We start from the raw sequence: 13,393 nt of genomic DNA, 5'->3' as shown, positions 1-13,393 counted from the left end.
AGAGATTTTATCCTATTTGTATGCTAACAATTTAGCTTGCCACAGTTCTGTAGATGTTGCCAGAATGGCACAAATTTTCTGGGTCAGAGACAAAGAACTTTATTACTCATGGCACAATAGGCAGCATGAGCTTCATGTTTTTATCAGTTCTTCTTGTCACGAAATCCCACAGGAAAGATGCAGAGAAGTGCAGGTCAATGCTACACACACAGTGGGTTTGTGTCACAGCTGAGAAACCGGGAACGTAGGAAACCCCTTGATTTTATAAGGGGGCTGCTAGAAAACTTGTCCAGTGTTAGCCCCAGAGGAACACATTCTCTTTGTTGTACTGGTGAAGAAATAAACCAGCTCTCCACCCAGGAGGGAGATTCTACACCTTACAAGACTTCTTTCTATACAATCATACTTGAAATGATAGTTTAAAACAAACTATGATCTGAATGTTGTTGCCTTCCCCCATTCATATGTTGAAGTACTTCCCCTCAAGGTGATGGTATTAGGAGGCGGAGCCTTTGGAAGGTGATTATATCATGAAGATGGAGTCCTCATGAATGGGATTAATGCCCTTATAAAAGAAGCCAAAGAAAGCTCCCTTGTCCCTTCCACCATGTGAAGTTACAGTGAGAAGACCATCTATAAGGAAGCAGTATCTCACCAGACACCAAATCTACTGGCACCTTAATCTTGGACTCCCCAGCCTCCAGAACTGTGAGAAATAAGTTTCTGTTGTGTATAAGCCACCCAATTTATGGTATTTTGTTATAGCAATCAAATGGACTGACAATGCCTACACTCATGGAAACATGAGATAACATGGAGAATTGTTTCTCCATTATCCATTAGTAGGTCAGGAAATCTTTTTAGTGGGTCACAACTAGCACATTAATACATATATACACATATATGTAATTGGTCATGATGAACAATGTGTTTCTTATTGTAGGTTATTGTCACAGAAGTTTGAAAGCCACTGCCCTAGAACAGTTTAAATTGCAAAAGTTTTATTGAGCTAAGAATTCATGAAAAAATTAGGGGTCTGAAGTGTATCTTACCCTGGAACTTTAATGAGATATCTGGAAAATCTTTATTAATATTTGTAACAGGAAAGAGCCAATTCTGACTCCATGTTGGATCTGTTTCTTTTACTTTAACCATTGCTTTTCATTGCTTTTGTTATTATATTCACTGTCTATAGCTGTAAGCACACATAATGGCCTGCCACAGAAAACTCTGCCCCTCTGCCTGACTGTTAAGTGCTTTTGTTCAGGTCACAGAGAGACATTCTGACCCTGCCCACCTGTGAATGACTGCAGAAAAGAAGAAATTAACACATCCCCTCCCCGGTACAGGCCATGGGAAGAGATGTTTTGCAAGATAAATGGCCTTTTTATTTTACTTCCTCACCTCTGCCCCCTCTCTGTTCTATAAAAGGAACTGGCATCCAGACCCCATAAGATGATTTTCTGGGGACTCTAGTCTGCCATCTTCTTCATCTGCTGGCTTTCCAAATAAAGTCTCTATCTCTTGCCTCAACACCTCATCTCCCGATTTTTTGGCCTGTCGTGCAGTAACCAGAGTGATCTTGGATTTGGTAAAAATTTTGGCTTAGCCAGCCAGGAGCCTTGCCGCTCGTGGCTAGCCAGCACCAGTCAGGGAATACTGGGGCAAGGCCCTAGCAGCTGCCAGGATTAGTTGCCCTGAGGATCTTCCCTTCAAGATTCCCTGAAGCAGCACCCGCTACCCCAGCACTTGGCAGTTGAAGCAAGGAACCGACAAACTTCTACAAGTAGATGGACTCGATTTTAGAGGGTAAGTCGCTCCAGTGTGCACACTGAGAACATATCCCCCCCCTCAATTTGGGCTTTTCCTTTACGGGACAAGCCAGTTTGTTTGGTTGGGGTACCATGTTGGAGAGGGGAATTATTGTTGGACTTCATCTGATTTGGGAACCGGTTCGTTGGTTTTTGTTTTGTGTGTGTCGATGTTGGAATTTGTTTGCGTGTTTTGTGCTTTGGTGTTATCAAACTTATAAAAATGGGAAATACTCCATCTATCCAAAAGGAGAGTCCTTTGGGGAGTATATTAGAGAAATGGGCAAAACATAGCCGTGAGCCTATGACTAAGAAAGACATGATATACTATTTTAATAGGGTGCGGACCAAATATATGTTAAGTTCAGAAGAGCGATGGCTCCTGAATGGCTCACTCAATTATTATACGATCTTGCAATTAGAAGTGTTTTGCGGAAGAGCAGGGAAAAGAGATGAGATTCCGTATGTAGAAGCATTTGTGCTATTGCATCAAGAGGAAAAGGAGTCAGAGAACTGCCACCTTATGGTGTAGCAGTCTGAAAGGAAACCCAAGGGAGAACCTGTTCTACAAGGGGAAGAGGGAGAAAAATGAGAGTGGGGACATGTTACTTCAAAGCTGAACCCACTCCGGCCTATCCAGCTCCCCCACTGACCAAGCAGGCTGCACCGGTGGTTTTTCCAACAGCCCCCTCCCGCATATTCATTACTTTCACCATCTCCTGTTTCCCCTACCCACGGGGATCGAATAGAAGTTTCTATGTTAACTCCTGGAACACAGAGACCTGGTTTAGTGTTACCATCTAAGATCTAACAGGGAACACAGTTTGGATTGGGAGCCACTTCTGCATCAGGGCATTTTCCCTTGTGCCGATATTCTGTAAGAGGCCAGGGGACGCCCTTAGACTTGAGGCATCCGATTCTAATTTCCCCACAGGAGCCCCAGGTAACTTTGACAGTGGGGAACAAGTTGATTGACTTCTAATAGATATGGGTGCCACATATTTTGTGGTAAACACCAAGGTGGTACAGAAAACATCTCAGTCTATCATGGTCACAGGAGTTTCTGGAGAAGTACAAAACCATCCATTATTACAGCCTTTAGAATGCCAACTATGGGACCTCACCCTGAAACATAGCTTCTTATGTATGCCAGAGTGCCCAATCCCCCTTTTTTGGGATGACATCTCCTTTGTAAATTAAATGCTCAAGTAACTTTTTTGCTAGAATATCTTGACATCAGGGTCCTACCAGAGCATGCTTTAAACCTACAAATGGTGCTCATGGAAACCCCAGAGAAGGAAAAAAGTCATCCAAGGAGAAACTTGCCTGTATCTTTGAGATGCAAATGTCCTATCTGGTCTTCTCAGGAACACTCATCTCTGTCATCCCTTTTTTTTTTTTTTTTTGCATTGAATGTCTCTATTATTTTCTCTATGTCATTAATTTTCATTCTGATTTTTATTATATCTTTTCTTCTGCTTGTTTTAAGTTCAGCTTGCTTTTCTTTTTCCAGTGTTTAATAGTGGAAGGTTAAGATATTAATTTTAGATTTCTCTTTTTTAATACAATTATTCACAGCCATAAATTACCTTCTCAAAACTACTTTACCTGAATTCTATAAGTTTTTACTATTCTGTGTGTTTTTTCATTCAGTTGGAAATAGCACATAAGCTTTTTTATTTAAATTAATTTTTATTGGAGTATAATTGCTTTACAATGTTGTGTTAGGTTCTACTGTACAGCAAAATGAATCAGCCATACATATACATGTAACCCCTCCCATTTGGACTTCCTTCCCATTCAGGTCACCACAATGCATTAAGTAGAGTTCCCTGTGCTATACAGTATGTTCTCATTAGTTATCTATTTTATACATAGTATCAATAGTGTATATGTGTCAATACCAATCTCCCAATTCCTCCCACCCTCCTTTCCCTCTTGGTATCCATCCATTTGTTCTCTACACCTGTGTCTCTATTTCTGCTTTTCTGCCATCCTTTTAAAATGTAAATTTTGAAAAGAAGGTAAAGTAATTTAGAAATTGACTTGTCAAGGGTAAATAGAAATCCTAAGTGTCTTTTTGTAAACATTTAGCCAACTAGACAAGTGAGCTTGATTGTTCCATCTGCCAGAAATGTATTTTAATACAACCTCTTTTGTAAACTGATGGGTTTTACATTGCTATACCTGATTCAGGGCTGAAATTTTGAAATAAGAACTATGAGGTCGCTCTGTCTGTCTGTGTGTTTGTATGTGTCTTTGTCTTTGGATAACATTGCTGAGGTTAATCTGTAAATGAGCTCTATTTAATTGGCATGAAGAAAAGTAAGCACTTACTTACAAATCAAACAATTCTAAATACAAGAGAAATTAAGCTAAATGAGTTTTAGGTTCATGTGAACTGGGAAATATTTAGTATTAAATAATACCTGGTATTAATGTTTAAGTTTGTTGATATAATTAATATACATGTGTCTTTAGAGTCATCAACATTAAGTATAATACTTTCACTGCACCTAGGTTTAATAGAAGTTAAATGAAATCTTGTTATACCTGTTGCAAATTTGTCAGCAAGAAAAATAACTTGATATGATGAAACTTTAAAGTAAATGTAAACGAGATAAGAGCCTTTAGGTTAACTCTATAGGAATAATTATGTTCTGAAAAATTATCTAAAAGTCTCTCCAGATTTTGGTAACTATTACTTGCCTCTTGGTTTTCACTAGAAATTAAGGTTTTTAAGAGTTGGGGATTCTAATTTAAATATATAATTAAAGCTACTGAAAATTAAAAAGAAAAACAACATTTCAGTATGGTAGAGTGTGTGTTTTCAGTTAAGAAGGTATGAGGAATGGAATTACATTTTACAGATAAAGTTATATAAATGGTCAGGATTAACTAACTTTAGATTGAAGTTAACTAAGTAAATGAATTTTGTTAAGTAAGCTAATACAAGACTGGAATTTGATCTCTCTGCCTGTTAGAAGTGCTCCTTTTTGATAACAGATTGTATGAATTTCTGTGCCCTTAGTTGATCCATATTTGTTTTCTTTTAATCGGTTTGTGACTTTGGTTAAATGAATAAGTATTGTTTCACAGTGACCTATGATCCTGTTGTGTTTTAAATCCTTTCTGATATTTTTAACAAACTTCCCAAATATCAAAATCTGACTAAAGCTTTTTAGCTTCCAGCTGATTCTGGGATACTTCAAAAGACCATCTCTGAGACATCTCAGAGAGGAATGCCAAACTATGCTTATTTGGTATGTTAAATTACTTCAAAAACATTGTCAAGTGATTGGAGATGAACCTTTGGTTATAGAGTAAGGATAAATGTCATTAATATAGATATTCCAAATTTTATATGGAATCCCTAACATCTGATATGTCCTAATATGTTATCAATCATAATTCTAGTTATTCTAAAATGTTATATGTAACAGAAATATCCACATTTCCTGCTAATTGCATTGTACTCAAATCTTTAACCAGACTACTTTGTTTTGTTCTGATGCTTTTACAAAATGATTTTCAAGAAGACTCATAAAAAGGAACTTTTTAACAATTACGAATTTCTGATGGCCTTTAGATAATATCATGGGACTGGGTAACAAATGACAAAACTAGTGGAAAACCTGATTACTTCAACCAGATCAACAGGAATTAATTACATGGGACTGAATGAACTGGTAAATATGATTTATAACTTTATGTCTTTGGGAAATATACTGGCTTTAATCTTTGTTTTTCTAAAAAAACAAAACAAAACAAAATCTTTTCTCTTATGCTATGATGTATGACAAGTTGATAAAGTATGTCTTTGTAAAAAGAAAGGAAACATTTATCTTTTTCTCTCTACCTGGTTGATCCTGCCAGTAGCATATGCTTGTCTCAAAGATTAAGGCCATGCATGTCTAAGTATGCATGGCCAGTACAGTGAAAGTGTGGATACCTCATTAAATCAGTTATGGTTCCTTTGGCTGCACATTATTGCAGCTGGATTACAACTAGTTATACTAATCATTGTTTTAATTTGTTCTTTGTTTCCAAAATGTTTGTGTTTTGTGTCTCCCTGCTGCACGGTGACTTTGTCAATGTTACTAGCTGCATCAATTTTACCCTATTTTATAAAATTGTTGTGTCTTACAGTACCTAGTGTGTAACCAGGACTCCAACAAAATATATGATGGTTAACATCTTGAGGAAATAGATCCCATTTATAACATAAAATAACTGTAATAGTGTGATTCTAGTTATGGGAAGAGGCAACAAGGGAAAATATCTCCTGGTTCATATTAGACTAGTAAGAGGATCCAGAGAATCTTTAATTATCAATAGGACCTAATCAGAAAATTAGCACCTGGAGTGGCATATTAAGAATTTTTGCCTGATCTGGGATGAGCCTCCAAGCGCTGTGGGACAAAATTTCATCATGAGATGTCTCCCAAATATTGGTGAAATTCCTTAACAAGAGGAAAGGATCTGAGAAATGGAATATTTCCTGCCATATCTGTCACCAGCAATTGCAGCCCTCCAAAGTGAGCAAGTGAGACCTGAAGATATTCAGGAAGGAGAAGAATACCTGCCATTTAGCAGCCATCAGACTGCAGTCATTCCCTATGGTGAGCCCTGAGGAAACTCAGGATATGAGAATATAGGATACAGGCCCCCAGATAGCTGAGGTGCATATCAAAGGAATGATTTCAGTGAGCCCAGATTCTTGCATCTTCCCATACACAGAAAAACATTAAATTCCTTAACTTGAGAAGTGGCTCTCAGGCTTGAAGTCCTCAAAATTCCCAGTAACTCTCAATTTTAGGTTGTGAATACTTTTAAAGTCTACAGGTGTAAAGTAAACACTTTTCAAAGAGGAACAAAAGAGGACAAATCTCAAAATTGGAATACTGGCACTGACAGCAGACAGTCCCAGAAAGATCCATTTGATGAAGCAGTTAGAATGGTTGTCACCACTTTTTCCACAAGATCGCCAAACGGACATTGACAGTGGGGAGTTGTAACAGGAAGGAGGCAATTCTGACTCCATGTTGGATCTGTTTCTTTTCCTTTAAACTTTGCTTTTCGTTGCTTTTGTTATTATAATCACTGTCTATAGCTGTAAGCATACATAATGGCCTGCTACAGGGAACTCTGCCCCTCTGTCTGACTGTTAAACTAAAGTGCTTTTGTTTAGGTCACAGAGAGACATTCTGACCCCACCCACCTGGGAATGACTGCAGAAAAGAAGAAATTAACACATTCCCTCCCTGAGGCAGGCCATGGGAGGAGATGTTTTGCAAGATAAATGGCCTTTTTACTTTACTTCCTCACCTCTCCCCCCTCTGTTCTATAAAAGGAACTGGCATCCAGACCCTGATAAGGTGATATTTTGTAAGATGGTATTTTGGGGACCCTAGGCTGTTAACCCAAGTTCGAGTGTTCGACTCACAGTGAGGCCAAACAAACTGAAACATCAGAATTTGAGGCAGAGAAAGGTTTATTGCAAGGAGACAAGGTGGCTCATACCCTGAAAAGGCTCGAGCTCCCCCAAAGGTTTCGGCAAAGCATTTTTAAAGCCCGGGGGTGGGGAGAGAGATCACAGGGTACGTGATCAGCTTGTGCACAGTTCTCTGATTGGCTGATGGTGAGGCAGCAGGGTGGTGTCACTGGGGTTAAGTTTGTCAATCCTTAGGCTCCAGGAAACCAGGGGCTATGTGCTCATAATCATCAAGTAGTTCTTCCATCTGGTGTGTGCATCTGTGTGTGGGGGGGGGGCGGGGATTCACATCTACAAAACAACGCAGGAAATTTGCATCAAACATTATCTAGGTACCTCAGAGAGGAGCTAAAGCAGAAGATATGAAAGAAGGCCTGTCCTGGGAAGGCCACATAGGGTCCTGTTTGGTTAAAATTCCCCCCTTTTCTTTATCACTGCACAATCATGAGGAGAACATTTTTTTTTAAATATCTTTATTGGGGTATAATTGCTTAACAATGTTCTGTTAGTTTCTGCTGTATAATAAAATGAAACAGCTATATGTATACATATATCTCCATATCCGCTCCCTCTTGCATCTCCCTCACACCCTCCCTATCCCACCCCTCTGGTGGTCACAAAGCATGAGCTGATTTCACTGTGCTATGCAGCTGCATCCCACTAGCTATCTATTTTACATTTGGGAGTGTATATATGTCCATGGCACTCTCTCATTTCATCCCAGCTTACCCTACCTCCTCCCTGTGTCCTCAAGTCCATTCTCCATATCTTTGTCTTTATTCCTGCCCTGCCCCTAAGTTCTTCAGAACGATTTTTTTTTATTTTTAGATTCCATATATATGTGTTAACATACGGTATTAGTTTTTCTCTTTCTGACTTACTTCACTCTGTATGACAGACTCTAGGTATACCCACCTCATTACAAATAGCTCAATTTTGTTTCTTTTATGGCTGAGTAATATTCCATTGTATATATGTGCCACATCTTCTTTATCCATTCATTCGATGATGGATACTTAGGTTGTTTCCATCTCTCTGGGCTATTGTAAATAGAGCTGCAATGAACATTTTGGTACATGACTCTTTGAATTATGGTTTTCTCAGGGTATATGCCAGTAGTGGGATTGCTGGGTCATATGGTAGTTCTATTTGTAGTTTTTTTTTTTTTTTTTTTTTTTTTTTTTGCTGTACATGGGCCTCTCACTCTTGTGGCCTCTCCCATTGCAGAGCACAGGCTCCGGACACGCAGGCTCAGCGGCCATGGCTCACGGGCCCAGCCGCTCCGCGGCATGTGGGATCCTCCCGGACCAGGGCACGAACCCGTGTCCCCTGCATCGGCAGGCGGACTCTCAACCACTGTGCCACCAGGGAAGCCCCCTCTATTTGTAGTTTTTAAAGGAACCTCCATACTGTTTTCCATAGTGGCTGTACCAATTCACATTCCCACCAGCAGTGCAAGAGTGTTCCCTTTTCTCCACACTCTCTCCAGCATTTATTGTTTCTAGATTTTTTGATGATGGCCATTCTGACTGGTGTGAGGTGATACTTCATTGTCATTCTGGTTTGCATTTCTCTAATGATTAGTGATTTTGAGCATGCTTTCATGTCTTTGTTGGCAATCAGTATATCTTCTTTGGCAAAATGTCTATTTAGGTCTTCTGCCCAGTTTTGGATTGGGTTGTTTGTTTTTTTGATATTGAGCTGCATGAGCAGCTTGTATATTTTAGAGATTAATCCTTTGTCAGTTACTTCATTTGCAAATATTTTCTCCCATTTTGAGGGTTGTCTTTTCATCATGTTTATGGTTTCCTTTGCTGTGAAAAAGCTTTTAAGTTTAATTAGATCCCATTTGTTTATATATATATATTTATTTCCATTACTCTAAGAAGTGGGTCAAAAACGATCTTGCTGTGATTTATGTCATAGAGTGTTCTGCCTATGTCTTCATCTAAGAGTTTTATAGTGTCTGGCCTTACATTTAGGTCTTTAATACATTTTGAGTTTACTTTTGTGTATGGGGTTAGGAAGTGTTCTAATTTCCTTCTTTTACATGTAGCTGTCCATTTTTCCCAGCACCACTTATTGAAGAGGCTGTCTTTTATCCATTGTATATTCTTGCCTACTTTATCAAAGATAAGGTGACCATAGGTGTGTGGGTTTGTCTCAGGGCTTTCTATCCTGTTCCACTGATCTATATTTCTGTTTTTGTGCCAGTACCATACTGTCTTGATTACTGTAGCTTTGTAGTATAGTTTGAAGTCTGGGAGCCTGATTCTTCCAGCTCCATTTTTCTTTTTCAAGATTGCTTTGGCTATTCAGGGTCTTTTGTGTTTCTATACAAATTGTAAAATATTTTGTTCTGCCTAGAGAATTTTCTTTAGCATTTGTTGTAAAGCTGGTTTGGTGCTGCTGAATTCTCTTAGCTTTTGCTTGTCTGTAAAGGTTTTAATTTCTCTGTCGAATCTGAGTGTGATCCTTGCTGGGTAGGGTAATCTTGGTTGTAGGTTTTTCCCTTTCATCACTTTAAATATGTCCTGCCACTCCCTTCTGGCTTGCAGTGTTTCTGCTGAAAGATCAGCTGTTAACCTTACAGAGATACCCTTGTGTGCTATTTGTTGCTTTTCCCTTGCTGCTTTTAATATGTTTTCTTTGTATTTAATTTTTGATAGTTTGATTCATATGTGTCTTGGCCTGTTTCTCCTTTGATTTATCCTGTATGGGACTCTCTGCACTTCCTCGACTTGATTGACAATTTCCTTTCCCATATTAGGGAAGTTTTCAACTATAATCTCATCAAATATTTTCTCAGTCCCTTTTTTTCCCTCTTCCTCTTCTGGGACCCCTCTAGTTTGAATGTTCTTGCATTTATTGTTGTCCCTGAGGTCTCTGAGGCTGTCCTCAATTCTTTTCATCCTTTTTTTTCTGCTCTGCAGTTGTTATTTCCACTCTTTTATCTTCCAGGTCACTTATCCATTCTTCTGCCTCAGTGATTCTTCTGTTGATTCCTTCTAGAGAATTTTTAATTTCATTTATTGTATTGTTCATCATTGTTTGTTTGCTCTTTAGTTCTTCAAGGTCCTTGTTAAACGTTTCTTGTATTTTCCCCATTTTTATTTCCAAGATTTTGGATCATCTTTACTATCATTACTCTGAATTCCTTTTCAGGTAGACTGCCTATTTCCTCTTCATTTGGTTGGTCTGATAGGTTTTTACCTTGCTCCTTCATCTGCTGTGTGTTTCTCTGTCTTCTTATTTTGCTTAATTTACTGTGTTTGGGGTCTCCTTTTTGCAGCCTGCAGGTTCGTAGTTCCTGTTGTTTTTGGTGTGTGCCCCCAGTAGGTAAGGTTGGTTCAGTGGCTTGTGTAGGCTTCCTGGTGGAGGGGACTCTTTCCTGTGTTCTGACGGATGAGGCTGTTTCTTGTCTTTCTGGTGGGCAGGACCTCATCTGGTGGTGTGTTTTGGAGTGTCTGTGAACTTCTTATGATTTTAGGCAGCCTCTCTGCTAGTGGGTGGGGTTATGTTCCTGTCTTGCTAGTTGTTTGGCATGGGCTCTCCAGCACTGTAACTTGGCAGTCGTTGAGTGCAGCTGGGTCTTAGCTTTGAGATGGAGATGTCTGGGAGAGCTTTGGCCAGTTGATATTTTGTGGAGCTGGGAGGTCTCTGGTGGACTAATGTCCTGAGCATGGTTCTCCCACCACAGAGGCTCAGGCCTGACACTTGGCTGGAGCACCAAGACCCAGTCAGCCACACTGCTTAGAAGAAAAGGGAGAGAGAGAAAGAAAGAAAGAAAGAGATACAGAGAGAGAGAGAGAGAAAGAAGGAATAGAAAAGTAAAATAACATAAAGGTTTTAAAATAAAAAAGAAATATTAAAAAAATAAATTAAAAAGTAATAAATAGGAAAAGAAAAGAAAGAAAGAGGAGAGCAACCAAACCAGAAAACAAATCCACCAATGATAACAAGCACTAAAAGCTATACTTAAAAGAAAGAAAAAAAAAAAAAAAAAGGACAGACAGAACCCTAGGACAAATTGTAAAAGCAAATATATACAGATAAAATCACACAAAGAAGCAAGCATACACATACACAGTCACAAAAAAAGAAAAAGGAAAAAGAAAAACATATATACATATATTTAAAAAAAGGAAGAGAGCAACCAAATCAATGAACAAGTCTACCAATGATAATAACCTCTAAATATTAAACTAAAATAAGCAGAAAATCAGAAACAAACTAGATGCAGAAAGCAAACCCCAAGTTTACAGTTGCTCCCAAAGTCCACCACCTCAATTTTGGGATGATTCATTGTCTTTTCCGATATTCTAGAGATGCAGGTTACAGCAAGTTGATGTGGAGATTTAAACCTCTGTTCCTGAAGCTGCTGGGAGTAATTTCCTTTTCTCTTCTTTGTTTGCACAGCTCCTGGGGTTCAGCTTTGGATTTAGCCCCACCACTGCATGTAGGTCGCTTGAGGGTATCTGTTCCCCACCCAGACAGGATAGAGTTAATGTAGCAGGTGATTAGGAGGCTCTGGCTCACTCAGGCTGGGAGAAGGGAGGGGTATGGAATGCGGAGCGAGCCTGTGCTGGCCAGAGCCCAGCATGACACTGCAACAGACTGAGGTGTGCCATGTGTTCTCCTGGGGAAGTTGTCCCTGGATCATGGGACCCTGACAGTGGTGGGATGTACAGGCTCCTGGGAGTGGAGGTGTGGATAGTGACCTGTGCTTGCACACAGGCTTCTTTGTTGCTGCAGCAGCAGCCTTAGCGTTTCATGCCTGTCTCTGGTGTCTGTGCTGATAGCTGTGGCTCATGCCAGTCTCTGGAGCTTGTTTAGGTGCTGCTCTGAATCCCCTCTCCTTGCGCACCCCAAAACAATGGTCTCTTGCCTCTTAGGCAGTTCCAGACATTTTCCTGGACTCCCTGCCAGCTAGCTGTCCTGCACTAGCCCCCTTCAGGCTGTCTTCATGCAGCCAACCTCAGTCCTCTCTCTGGGATCTGAACTCCGAAGCCCGAGCCACAACTCCTAGCCCCCATCTGCCCCAGCGGGCGAGCAGAAAAGCCTCTCATGCTGGTGAGTGCTGGCTGGCACTGATCCTCCGTGCAGGAATCTCTTCACTTTGCCCTCTGCACTCCTGTTGCTGCACTCTCCTCTACTACACTCTCCTCCATGGCTCTGAAGCTTCCCCCCACACACCCCATCTCCACCAGTGAAGGGGCTTCCTAGTGTGTGGAAACTTTTCCTCCTTCACAGCTCCTTCCCAGACATGAAGGTCCCATCACTATTCTTTTGTCTTTGTTTTTCCTTTTTTCTTTTGCCCTACCCAGATACGTGGGGAGTTTCTTGCCTTTTGGGAAGTCTGAGGTCTTCTGCCAGCGTTCAGTAGGTGTTCTGTAGGAGTTGTTCCATATATAGATGTATTTTTGATGTATTTGAGAGGAGGGAGGTGATCTCAATGTCTTACTCCTCCACCATCTTGAAGGTCCCACCCCCACACCAGGAGAACAAGTTTTGATCAAGAAAAGGAATAAAGGTTCAGATAGAGAGGTTAATCATAAACTTGACAGAGGGACCCATAGTGTCCCTCTTGGTTACAATTATTCCAGCAGACACTGCTTTGAGAATGGCTGGTGGCTTCTGAGTCTGACACAGCTACTCCATTTTTACTTCCAAATGCATTTCTCTCCTCAATGGCCAAAGCAGATGTCACCATTAGTGATTTTAATGTTTTTCTAAATATGAGAAGATGCAAGAATTTGGGCTCATATAATCTGAAAATATCTAAGGCCTGATCCTGCCAGCCTTTTCCAGAGCACAGAGTGCCTCATTCGTGATCTCCACCCTGACGTCCTTTTAGGGGGTGTTGAAGGCCAGCAGCTGCAATGAAGAGGTAGATGGCAAGTGTCAATTTCCAGCTGGTCCCTTCCTGGTCATAAATTTGATCATGGTTTTGGGGGCTCTTCATGACCATTTTGTCCCACAGTGCTAGGAGTGCTCATTCTCAGGTCTGGCAAAGATTTCACTGGTTGGCCACTCAGTGTGCTATCACTGGACTAGGCCTTAGTGCCAAAAGTCTCAGTATCTCCTG

This window comes from Delphinus delphis, chromosome X, assembly GCF_949987515.2.
Source record: "Delphinus delphis chromosome X, mDelDel1.2, whole genome shotgun sequence".
In the NCBI taxonomy this organism is placed as follows: Eukaryota; Metazoa; Chordata; class Mammalia; order Artiodactyla; family Delphinidae; genus Delphinus; species Delphinus delphis.
This window is presented reverse-complemented; position numbering follows the sequence as displayed.